The sequence below is a fragment of the Tachypleus tridentatus genome, chromosome 7 (genome assembly GCF_004210375.1).
Source record: "Tachypleus tridentatus isolate NWPU-2018 chromosome 7, ASM421037v1, whole genome shotgun sequence".
Lineage (NCBI taxonomy): Eukaryota > Metazoa > Arthropoda > Merostomata > Xiphosura > Limulidae > Tachypleus > Tachypleus tridentatus.
In genome coordinates, this window is record NC_134831.1 from 181,408,874 (window position 1) to 181,421,073 (window position 12,200).

The 12,200-nt window shown below is 35.2% G+C and overlaps 1 long non-coding RNA gene across 1 annotated transcript in view; it reads right to left on the reverse strand.

Moving 5' to 3' along the window:
• Positions 1-1,552: 1,552 nt before the first annotated feature.
• The window catches only part of LOC143258254 (uncharacterized), a 105,575-nt gene continuing 94,927 nt past the window's right edge, over positions 1,553-12,200 (reverse strand). Inside the window, exon 5 of the long non-coding RNA XR_013032232.1 lies at positions 1,553-2,226. This is a non-coding gene — a long non-coding RNA (uncharacterized LOC143258254). The remainder of the gene's footprint in view (positions 2,227-12,200) is intronic.

A 12,200-nucleotide genomic window follows, 5' to 3' on the forward strand; every position in this document is an offset into this window, starting at 1 on the left:
ATAATGTGACGGTCAATTGCACTATTCGTTGGTAAAAGTATATCCCAAGAGTTGGCGGTGGGTGGTGATGACTAGCTGCCTTCCCTCTTGTCTTACACTACTAAATTAGGAATGGCTAGCGCAGATCGCCCTCGAGTAGATTTGCGCGAAATTCAAAACAAACAAACAAACAATCGAGTGCATGGGATACACTAGCAAAAATCAAAAGAATAGCAGTGCTGAAAATATTTTCTGTTTAACTTAGTTTGAGTATGACCTATATCTTGTTAGGGACGTTTTGACCAATGAAGTCATGAGCAAAATGTAGTTTGGCGATTAAATAATTTTGAAAAATGTATTTAAAAAGCCAGTAACTACCCCTGATTAGTAATGTTATAGTTAAGGGCTTCGAAGTTAGTATGTACTAGACTATTGTTATCTGTATTTGTTTGGAATATTCAGATTCTAAGTATTCCTTAAATGTCTCTTCCAGTAGCCCAACAGTATTTTTAAAAGTCTCTAACGCTAAAAATTCGACTTCGATATCCGCGGTAGGTAAAGAATAGATAGCCTATTGCGTAGCTTCATGCATAACAGGAAAGAGGCATAAATTCTGAACATTGAAAAATTATATACTTCTTTTTTAAAAGTTGAACAGTATCTTACAAGCGCATGTGCTACGTAATTGTTTCTAGATGGAGCTTTCTTTTTTTTTTTTTTGTCCAAACACTGTGGAGTTCTGTGTTATTGTCGTTGCTGAAGTTAGGTTGACCGTAGTCACGTGATGTCCATACTTCACTAGCAGAAAGTTTATCCACGTGCTTTTAAGACGTGACGAAGGATACGTCCCAGTCCTTTACACTCCAACCCTCGAAATAAGGTATGGTACACTAAACCTTTCGTCATAATCGCCGTGATTACACAAGTTAGCTGCTTAAACTGAACAGACGTTTTAAACCAAAGTAAGCCCACACCTCTGTGACAAGTCTTTGAATAACGTGTTTATAAAACAGGATGACGGTGAGTTTAAATTTGCAAAATAAAGACAAGATACATTTGAAGATTATAAACACTGATTTCGTGCATAATATATTGAACTGCTTAATCACTCAATATGATCTTCCTATCTTTGGGTCTTCACTGGGCTGTACTGTTGCACGTGAAATAATCCACTTATCTCAACGCCTGAGAACCATCTGGGAAGCATCTCGTCAAACGTGCATTATGTGAGAGCAACAGTGAAATGCTACTGCAAATTGATCACATAATGCATACAGACAACTTGAGTATGTTGTGAAACAGACACTAGAAGTAAAGACATGTGTTATAAATATATTCATACATTTAAAAAAGTGATGGTTTCTTGTTTCCATTACCGTGCACTAAACTTGTTTGAAATTAATTATTATCTTTATTATTATCATTATGTTAATTTTATACCGTGAATGTGATGAGAAAATACAGACTTTAGAAAAAAAAATGTAGAATATTATTCACGAGCTCTGTGATGAAAGACGTTCTGTATATATACATACAGTTCAAACTGTCATAACATCTTAGTTTATTTGTTTGTTTCATATTTTCGCACAAAATTACACAAAGGCTACCCACTGCTCCTAATTTTGAGCTTTTAACTTAGTGGGAAGGCAGCTAGTCGTCGGCACCCACCGTCAACTCTTGAGTAACTATTGCTTGACAGAGCATTAAGTCTTGAATGTAACTAGCTCTAAGAGTGGACCCACGGTTTCAAAGCTCGGAGCGAATTTTTCTTTTTTTTTTTACGGGCATGGAACGTGAACTGTTAACCCTACGAGTCAAAATTCAGGCACGCTAATTTCTAGGCCACGCCTGACTTCCATCACAAACAAACAAGTTTAAAAAATTGTTTTTTAGGTTACTGAAAAGCAATCGATTGTGGACTAATGCAAGCCTCTGTTGCTCATTATTTAAAAATGTTATCTCAATAAACGAGGTTGATACAAAGTGTTTCCACTCAAATTAGATATAAATTTTCAACTGGTAATATATAACGGTTGTATAACCGATGAAATATTTACAAACGCTTAATACCACATGAGGAAACAGATGGTCTTCCGTAGAAACTGACATAACAAACTCGGGTTCTTCTGGGAAACGGAGAAGGGGGGTCAAAGGTATCTTCATGATTCAGAGAGGTTCCAATGTGCTGATCAGGCTCTTCAGTTATCCCCAATAACTTCTATGTCTACCCCCAAGGAGAGTTCCTACCTGAAAAAAAACAAAAAACACAAAGAAACAAACTCGTTAGAATATTTGCTGATGATTCCTGAGCGTGTGAGTAAAGTTTAGTTTCGCTAACTTTAACATAGTTCCAAACATAGCGTTCTGGGTATCCAATGAGAGGCCACAACAGTAAATCCTATGCCAAATTCGAATTTAACTACCTTTCAAACCTACTTTAAACTCTCAACATGGTGATTTACTGGACGTGTATTATCCCCGGTACACGACATAAATAAGGGCTCTACAGTATATATATAAAAACATCTCTCTCCTCTGAGCTTCCCCGAGTTCACCTTCCAAGTATGGCCCTGAGAAAAGTTTGCAGAGAAGCAAATGAACATACATACAATGTGAATTAATAAAGGATCTTATGTAACGTGTATACTGCGAACCGTGTTATCTGTCTCCAGTTTGAAAAGCTGTGCACGCAGACAAAGCTCAACATTCACTTCTGAAATAGCAGTAGAACAGACATGAATAATGTTGATGTCAAACTTTATTTAACAATCAGGATATTGTTAGGAATAACTTACGTGTCATTTACATTTGAATACATGACATAACTTAAATAATACAAAGATAGTTTTACCGTATGTTATTGTTGAATGGTTTACAACATGACTGAAATGTTCAACAATTACTTTCCGTGATGGTTGGTACTAGCAGCTCAGAACTTTGGTTGTGAGTGAAAACAAGAGTGAAACACAATAAACCTTTTTAAAGTCTGTGAAATAATTTAAACTGCTAGATTAACTAAAACGTTTTACGTCACTGGGGACGGATACTTTTGCTTCTAAAGCTGTAAATAAGTACCACAGTTATAATGAATTATATCGATGAACTAAAGCAAGCTCCTACAGTGGTTCAATGGTAAATCCGAAGGCTTATAACGCTAAAATGCAATTTTCAATATCCGTGAAGGGCACAGCACATGACGCCTTTTGTGGTAGCTGCGCGCTTAACAACAAACAGGACAAAACAAAACAGCAACTATAGCTAAACGAGCAATTAACTGGCATTTAAGCGCCCCTGGTGTAAAAAGCTATTATTTGTATACTATAATACTTATGTTTAAAATCGTAATTAGATGCAATTTCTAGTACATTCTATTCTGTTGAGAATAAAATGGACTTCAGGGTATGCCATGCTGTAGTACGGACTTACGAGGCATGCCGAGTAAGGCGCTGTGTAATTGAACAAGTTGGTTATTCCACTTGTCATGTTAGGATTTAGTCACATATCAAGATTTCTATTTACGTTTGTGCGTTGATTTATACTTTATTTGTTAATGTTTTTCTATACGACTTTACTGTACCTTTTGGTTGCAAATCTTTATACCAGTATAATTTGTCTATTGGGCTACAAATTAGTGCCTTACCACCACAATGTGGACTGGAATACCAACTTCAGGGGGTAAGTTTATTCAACTTACTTATCCTCACGTCGTAATACCTTATTTTTTCTTCTTTATTATTTTTTTATTCTTCTTCTCTTCTTTGGAGAGTAGTCATCTTGTCACAACTGTCTGCAGGCAGTGAAGGTTGATATAGATGTGGGACGTTGGGGGCTTGAACACCCTCATCACGCTCTCCTAGTTTTTATTTCCATTCCTTTGACTATTTTACAATTTTATTATTCGGCATGCGAGACTGGCAAACGGTGGTTAAGACGGATAGACAGTGTACCCCCATCGCAATGTGAGTCCTATTTTCGCAGTCACCTCCAAAACCTAGGGTAAATTTTATATCTTACAATATAGTCTGTATCCTGGGATCTTTTCAATTTTCGCAGTGTTTTTTACTTTTATTTAAGCTTATTTTTGTTTATAATAAATTATATATATATATATAGTAGTTGCTGTCATTCAAAATATTAAATATATTCAATGCTGAATGCAGGTGGATGTTTTCTTTATCCAGCTAACTTACTAAAGATTTCATTCTATACTGAGTTACAGTTTTCTGAAATGTGTCATATATTGAACATATAGGAGCCGATGGATGTTCTTTTTTTAATATTGAGCAAGCTTACTCAAGGATTCACAACAATAAAAAATAGTGCAGGTTCAGATATTCCTGGTGGGCAAGGCATAGACAGCCCATTGTGTAATTTTGTACTTAACTACAAACAAACAATATTATAAAATGAGTCATGCGTAAAACAAATGTATATTTCCGGTGGGCAAAGCATAGACAGTTCATTGTGTAATTTTGTACTTAACTACAAACAAACAATACTATAAAATGAGTCATGTGAAAAACAAACAAACTTCAAGCTGAGTGAAGTTACTCAGACTTAATTCTCTGCCAAGTTACATCTTTATAAAATGAGCCACAGATTCCAGTGTTTATATTGAACAAACTTACTCTATATATTCCGTTTTGTGTTAACTTACAATACGTTTGTTTTTATAAACTGGATTATTAGGTGTTTTCGTTCAGTTCTTTATTATTTTTCTCCTAACTATCGAGTTATCCATTTAAAATTATCTTTATTGTAGCAACATACACGAAACGGAGAGGTACACAAAGTTCTGAGATATAGTACAATGTGCTTCACTTACCCTTTATTTACCAAACATTTACCCCTTAATTACCGAAGCTTACTGTTTTTATCTCTTTTCTTTTATTTTCTCTGTTAATTACATTTTGTTTTGTTTTTTGACCTTGTGCAACACGTAAGTATACATGAATTCTGACCAGAAAAGATTCGTATGTAAAATTAATCTTATTTTGCCAAAAAAAAAAAAAAAAAAAACGTGTGACAAAAGGCGGTATTTAAAAATGACCTCAGAGAAAGTTTAATGTTAGTCTTTTTAAAATAGAACATTGGCACGAATCTTATGAACAATTATCTTATTATATTTTTGGACAGAGACCTAGACAGTGACATCAGCTAAACGTCACAGCTCAAACTTAACATATTAATCTCGTTCAAAATAAATTCCTCTGCGTTGTCGAATACAAATCAAGCCTCGGTTTTATGTCGTTGTTGATTTTAACTTGCGTATAACGGAAACGAAAGAGTATGTTCAAACACACGTAAGCATGATTAATATACGTGTAACAATGTTATTACACTAAACACGTGCGAACAGTATTAATATGCATAACAATGTTATTATATCAAACACCTGAGTTACGCGAAACAGTGTAAACAGTGTTAAAATGCGTAACTGTTTCGGACCTTTATGTTTTATAACTAAATATACAAGATTGTAAACCTTAAGGAAAAACGATCAGTGTTAAATGGAATTATAAGATCTCGGCCTGTTGTTTTACTAAACTCATGAAATTAACTCCCAGTAAACGAGGCAGAGATTTAACAAAATGAACAGACAAAATTTCTTACACGTCAAAAAGTTTGTTTCTTTGTGTGTTTCGGAATTTCGTCCATAGTTGTTCGTAATTAGGGCTTGTTCCTTTTTAAATTTGCGCACTGCGTTGGGTTTTCTGCTCTAACCGACCCTAATTTAGTAGTGACAGACTAAAGGGAAAATTGCTGGTCAACCCCTCCAAACCTCCATCAACTCTTCACGTACTTTTATACTAACGAATAATGGGATTGAAGCCCGCACCACTTAAAAGAGCGAGTATGGTTAGTGCTGAGGTTCGAACCTGCGATTCTCTGATTATGAGTTGAACGCCTTGACGAGCAGGCTATACGAAGTCTCTCATAAGTTTTGAAATGAGATAGTAGAAGGGTATTTGTATTATATATATATATATATATATTTGCATGACAAAGCTACTTAAGCTATCTCCTGTGTCAAATTTTGAACTACTGACTATTCACCCTTATAACATATCCTCACCTTAAATATTTTTTATATCGCAAATATTCGAATCTAGATCTTTATGTATAAATCCCAGAACTCTTCCTAAGGACTAACTCATATCCTAAAGTCAGCTGGTGAACAGCTCCATGGTCAAATCTTGAGCTACTCTTGTGTGGCTCAACAACAGGACTTAACCACATGTCTTATAGTTTACCGATGTAAACAAATCAGGAACGTATTTTTGTCTCAACTGGTCGCGAACTGTAAAACTTTGATTTTACAGTCCGGGTCTGTTAACCAATAGAATTCGTCCATCTCATAAGGCCGCTAAACACGTGTATTTTGGACTACAATATTAATTTTGTAATAATATGAATATATTAAACTACAATATCGAGCTTTTAATAATATGCAATTTTTGAGCTACAATATTGGTTTTGTAACATTTTGCAGATATATTGTTATTTTACGTGCATGCTTTTAAAGAAGATTAACTATCATAGAGTAAACGTTTGGATTTTAATAAAACGTTTTAACATCCATCCGTTGATGTTCCTTCTTCTACACATGCGCGTTAGTACAAGAGCGAGCGAGTGACAGTTTTATGTTTGAAAGTGGTTGATATAACACACGTAACCTGTTATTTTTACCTGCTTATAAAACCCGCTCGCTTTTCATTAACGCCATAAATTTGATTGGAAAGAATTACTGCCATTCGTGATGGTTGTGAGTGACGGATAGGACCTGATCGGTGGGATGATAATATCCGCCAGAGGACGGATTGCATCAGTTAAATCAGTTTTGTCCTTATTATTATGTTGAACAAGAAACAGACAGAAGCCCTCTATTGTGGACAACGGTCGTTAACAAGTTCACGTCGTGCTTGTAGATTAGTGGCGTTGGTGAACTGAAAGAGTGACTCGTAACAGGTCAGTTTCAGCCCTCTTCACGCCTGATAGATGAAACTCAAATCTCAAACAAGTTGAAATCGTAAAGTTTTATACAAGAGAAATAGACGGCTTATTTATAAAGATCATGAGATAAACCTACAGATGAGAAAAAACACTGAAATATTACCGAAAGTGCTGCTTTACGCAATATATAGTTTTGAAAAATATATATGTAAAAACGGCTCGTTTGGGTTGAGAAAATATTTTACGTAGAGGAGAGAACAACGTTTCGACCTTCTTCGGGTATCGTCAGGTTCACAAAGAAAAAAAATCTCAACTCAAACGAGCCGTTTTTACATAAATATTTTTCTATACAAGTGGATTTTCTCGACATCACTGAATAATATATAGTTTTAATTGTTTTTCTTTCATCTCAAGAGATACATTAATTATCTTTCTGTAAATATTCCTACCCCGTAAAAAATATTGAAATGTAGAGTAGTATACACTGTGTCCACTGAAGGGACTGAGCCCCGATTTTAGCGAGTCTTGAAGCTTATTGCGAGCCACAAAGAGTTTGTTTGGTTTGTTTTGAATATCGTGCGAAGCTACACGAGAGTCATCTGCGCTAGTCGTCCCTCATTTTGTAGTGTAAGACTAAAGGGAGGGCAGCTAGTCATCATTACCCACCGCCAACTCTTCGGCTACTCTTTTACCAACGAATGTGGGATCGACTATAACATCATAACGCCCCCACGGCTGAAAGGGCGAGTATGTTTGGTGGAACGGGGATTCGAACCCGCGACTCTCAGATTACGAGTCGAGTGCCTTATCCACTTGCTCCCCCATCTGGTACAGCGGTAAGCCTACGGATTTATAACGCTAAAATCAGTAGCTCGATTCTCCTTGGTGGGCTCAGCAAATAGTCCGATGTGGCTTTGCTATAAGAAAACACACATCCTTATCCACTTGACCATGCCAGGCAGCTACAAAGAGACAAACAGCTAAGAATTAAAGCTCCCCCAAACTGTTCCTTTTTCTTAAAAAAAAAAAAGAATATTAACATATTATATGATCATATAAAATGAGTTTGACCCACAGTTCGTGTGTAAATGATAAATAGCTATTTTTCGATAAGCTTTATATATATACATATATATATATATATATATGTTTACGCATATATATTTTTAATTATTGTTTGGTTTTTGAATTTCGTGCAAAGCTACACGAGGGCTATCTGCACTAACCGTCCCTAATTTAGCAGTGTAAGATTAAAGATAAGGCAGCTAGTCATCATCAAGCACTGCCAACTCTTGAGCTACTCTTTACCAACAATTAGTGCTATTGACTGTAACGTTATAACGCTCCCACAGCTAAAAGGGTCAGTATGTTAGGTGTGACGTGATTCTTAACCAATATCCTCCTGGGAACTCAGCTTCCAAGAATTCTAACTTCTTTGAATAACATATATATTCTCGAAGACACATTGATTTATTATAGAAGATTTCTTGTCAAGTTACCTTCAGATATTTCAATTCTTTCTTAATGTCTTTTCACGTTTTTCTTTAAGATCCTCCAGTGATTCTGAGGATAGAACTTAGAAGTAGGATTTTGTCATTTGTCGCCAGAGCAACACCAAACAATCTCGTCCTTTCAGCCGTGGGAACGTTATAATGTAACGGTCAATCCCACTATTCGTTGGTAAAAGAGCAGCCCAAGAGCTGGCGGTGGTTGGTGATTAGAAGCTGCCTTCCCGCTAGTATTACACTGCTAAATTAGTGGCAAATAACGTAGATAGCATTGGTGTAGCTTTGCACAAAAATTCAAAACAAAGAAAACAAACTGATAAATCGTAAGATTTTTTTAAAGCGCATTCTGAGATTTTATAGAAGACAAACTTGTCATGCAGGCTACTACATCCTGTTTCGTTTCGTGGCTTGCCAGTGTTCTTACACCATTAACACATTTCTTCGGCCCTAAGTTCGAGTTTTAAACGTGTTTACGCTAGGAGGTGGAAAACTTGAGACAATGTTTGAAGCTGTGCTTTGGACAAGTAGTACAAAACGAAACAACGTTCAGAGACACTCGTATGTTTCCAGACTTTAAATCAATATTGTAAGTGATTTTTAATGGACTTTAATTCCTTATTTCAAAAGATTAACAGCTGCTCTTAATCCCATATTGCGGATTTTATGACAAACTTCTAGTTTCATAATACAAAAATAAACAATTATCGCTGGGCTTTAATTCAGTGTCGAAAAAAAAGTTAAATGTATTTTAATTTTAAAAAGCGACATAATAAGAAACTGACAATGCATTTTTTCCATACCTCTTACTGCAAGTATAATTATAAAGTTACAATATGTGAACAGATCGTATTGCATATTTTGTGGTTACTTATTCTTTTCTTCTAGGCCCGGCTTGCCCAGCTGGTTAAGGCTACAAGGATATAAGTTACTCAACATTCCAATTTTTTAAGCATGAACTTTGCAATCATTTTAACTTGAGGAAGTCCCTTATTAGCATACTGAACCATGGACCTAAAGGACCGTGAACGGCTTCCTGTTGCTGCAAATTGTACCCCGCACTTCGAGGCGGAGGGTGCGTTTCAGAGTGACATCAAAATCTTACTTTCTGACTAGAGTAGCCCAAGAGTTAGTAGAAGAGTGCCTTTAAATAGCTGTCTTCTCTAAAGTCATCCTTTCAAAATTATGGACGGTTAATATAAATATTATTTGCTTAGCTTTATGCGAATATTCAAAACAATTATTGGTATTATGGCCGAAAATAGAGCAGAATATTTATTAAAATAAGTTAACTGCATGTTTTTGTTGCCTTATGGTCATATTAATTTGACCATTATGGCTCGAAATGAGAGCTGTGTAAAAACAGCATTCCAAATCTATCTTTTGCCCCTTACAAATCACTCGCCCAATGAGCTTTTCGCTCAGTTCCAGAACTCATCATTTGGTCTGGACGATGAGAGACAAAGGATTACGCAAACACTACCTGAGACTAGACAGTAGTGAAAGTCGGCAAGAGATAAATGAAAAAAACGAATAACAGTCAGAGAAAAGTTTAGCACAGAAAATGAGAATAGAGGCAGTTATAATAATAGTCTTAATTGTTTCTACTGTAATGCTGGATGTGTGAGAAACAACTGATGTGACCTTAGAGCATTGGTAGGATGGAGGATTCTGATGTAATAGGAATAACTGAAAGATGGTTAAAAATAGGTGATTTTGATTACAGAAATTTCTTTGAAATACAGGGTAACAGGCTATTTAATGGGGATAAAGTATTTAGGGTGGGAGGAATGGTTTTATATGTGAAATCTGAGTTACATCATGTTGAATTTAAGGATATTAAAGATAATAGTAAGGAGATTAAACCCATCAGGTTTTTTATTAATGGATACAAGGGAAAGGACCTTTTATCGGGAATTTGTTACAGACCACCAGATGGTGCTGATGAAATTGGCAAGTAACTTTACAGTAAGTATAAGATACTCAACGTTGTTTCACTAAGGGAAAATCTAACCTTAAAAATTTCTTGACATTCTTTGAAAAGGTCACTGCTTATGTAGATGAGGGTAAAAGTGTAGATTTAATATATCTGGATTTTCATAAATAATTTTACAAAGTGCCATATAAAAGGCTTGTAAGCAAACTTATATCTATAGGAGTGGGAGATACATTAACTAACTGAATAGAAAAGTGATTAGATGGGAGAAAACAGAAGGTTGTTACAAATGTAGTTCAGTCGAACTGGATTAATGTCACATTTGAGGAAACTCAGGGCTAAGTATAAGGACTTTTGATCATTTTTATTTACATCAATTATATAGATGAAATAACAGTCAATAAATTATTTAAATTTACTGATGGTTTAAGGTCTCAGATGTTGCTAGCTGTGAAAAGAATGCTGCTGATTTACAAAAGGATTTAGATTATTTAGTGAGTTTGGTAAATAAATGGGAGACAGGTTTTAATTATGATAAATGCAAGATAATGCATGTGCGTTATCATAATTTGTATTATAATTTGGATGGAAATAACCTTAACAGTGTTATGAAAGAAAGGGATCTTAGTATAATGGTTGATCAGGCTCTGATGCCATCCAATCAGTGTGCTGTTGCTTAGCAAGTAGAGCAAATATGATTTTAGGTTGTATCTACAGAAATATTGAAATTGAAATTGAAATCAGTGTGCTGTTGCTTTGCAAGTAGAGCAAATATGATTTTAGGTTGTATCTACAGAAATATTGAAAACAAGTTTAAAGAGGTTATAATTTCATTGTAAAGGTTACTGGTTAGGCCACATTTGTTCAGTCTTGGGCTCTTTACCTTAGAAAAGACATTAAATAATTGGAAAGGTTCAGAGGAGAGTTACTAGAATAGTGCCTGGGATAGAGGGGTTGTCATATGAGGAGAGGCTGTTTTCTCTTGAAAAAATAATAGTTAGATGGGACATGATTGAGGTGTTTAAGATTGTAAAGGGGACTAATAGTGTTGATGCATCAACAGCTTTTATATTTAACACTGAGAATAGTAGAACACGGAAACACAAATATAAATTTTAGCAGTGAAGGAGTGATCTTCAGCTAAGACAGTTTCATTTTTCTAACAGAGGGGTTGAAATATCCGAGAAGGACCGATAGGTTCTATGTTGTCCCAGAACGTCCTATGTTGTATATGCAGTATATTGCTTTAAAAGTTTAAATTTAAACTTCGAGATCCTCTTCTGGAAAACTGGAAAATCAATAGGCCTACAGTTTCTGATGAAAACAAATTAACTGCTTACACTTTTTTTACCTCATAATTTTTTTGTTAACAAATTAATAGGAAGGATAAAAACAAGTCTGCTCTGTGATGACCTTTATTATATTTTAAGTCAATTCCTTTTATCAATATTTCGGTGTTTAAAGTGTAATTTTTATTTAGTTAATTACATCCATTACTGGATTGTTTTTTGTATATGGCTCGCTTTTATCAGTAAGTAATTTTATGAACAAACAAACAAATTATCTAGAGATGCAACGCGAGACGACAAAGAGAATGAACCAAACCGGGGTTGTGGAGCTGTTTGGACGTTTGTTTACATTATCCATGTTAAAACACGTTGCACTTAACTGACCTTAACCAGATGCTATCGAGATATTAATATTTTGGTCCATTTGTCTTATCTTCGTGAGGTTGTTTTGAATCTCCTATTGAGATATAAAGTATGTGTGGGGGTTTCGGATGAAATTTGGTGTCAACTTTCCTTAGTTTTATCCAAACAGTGAAT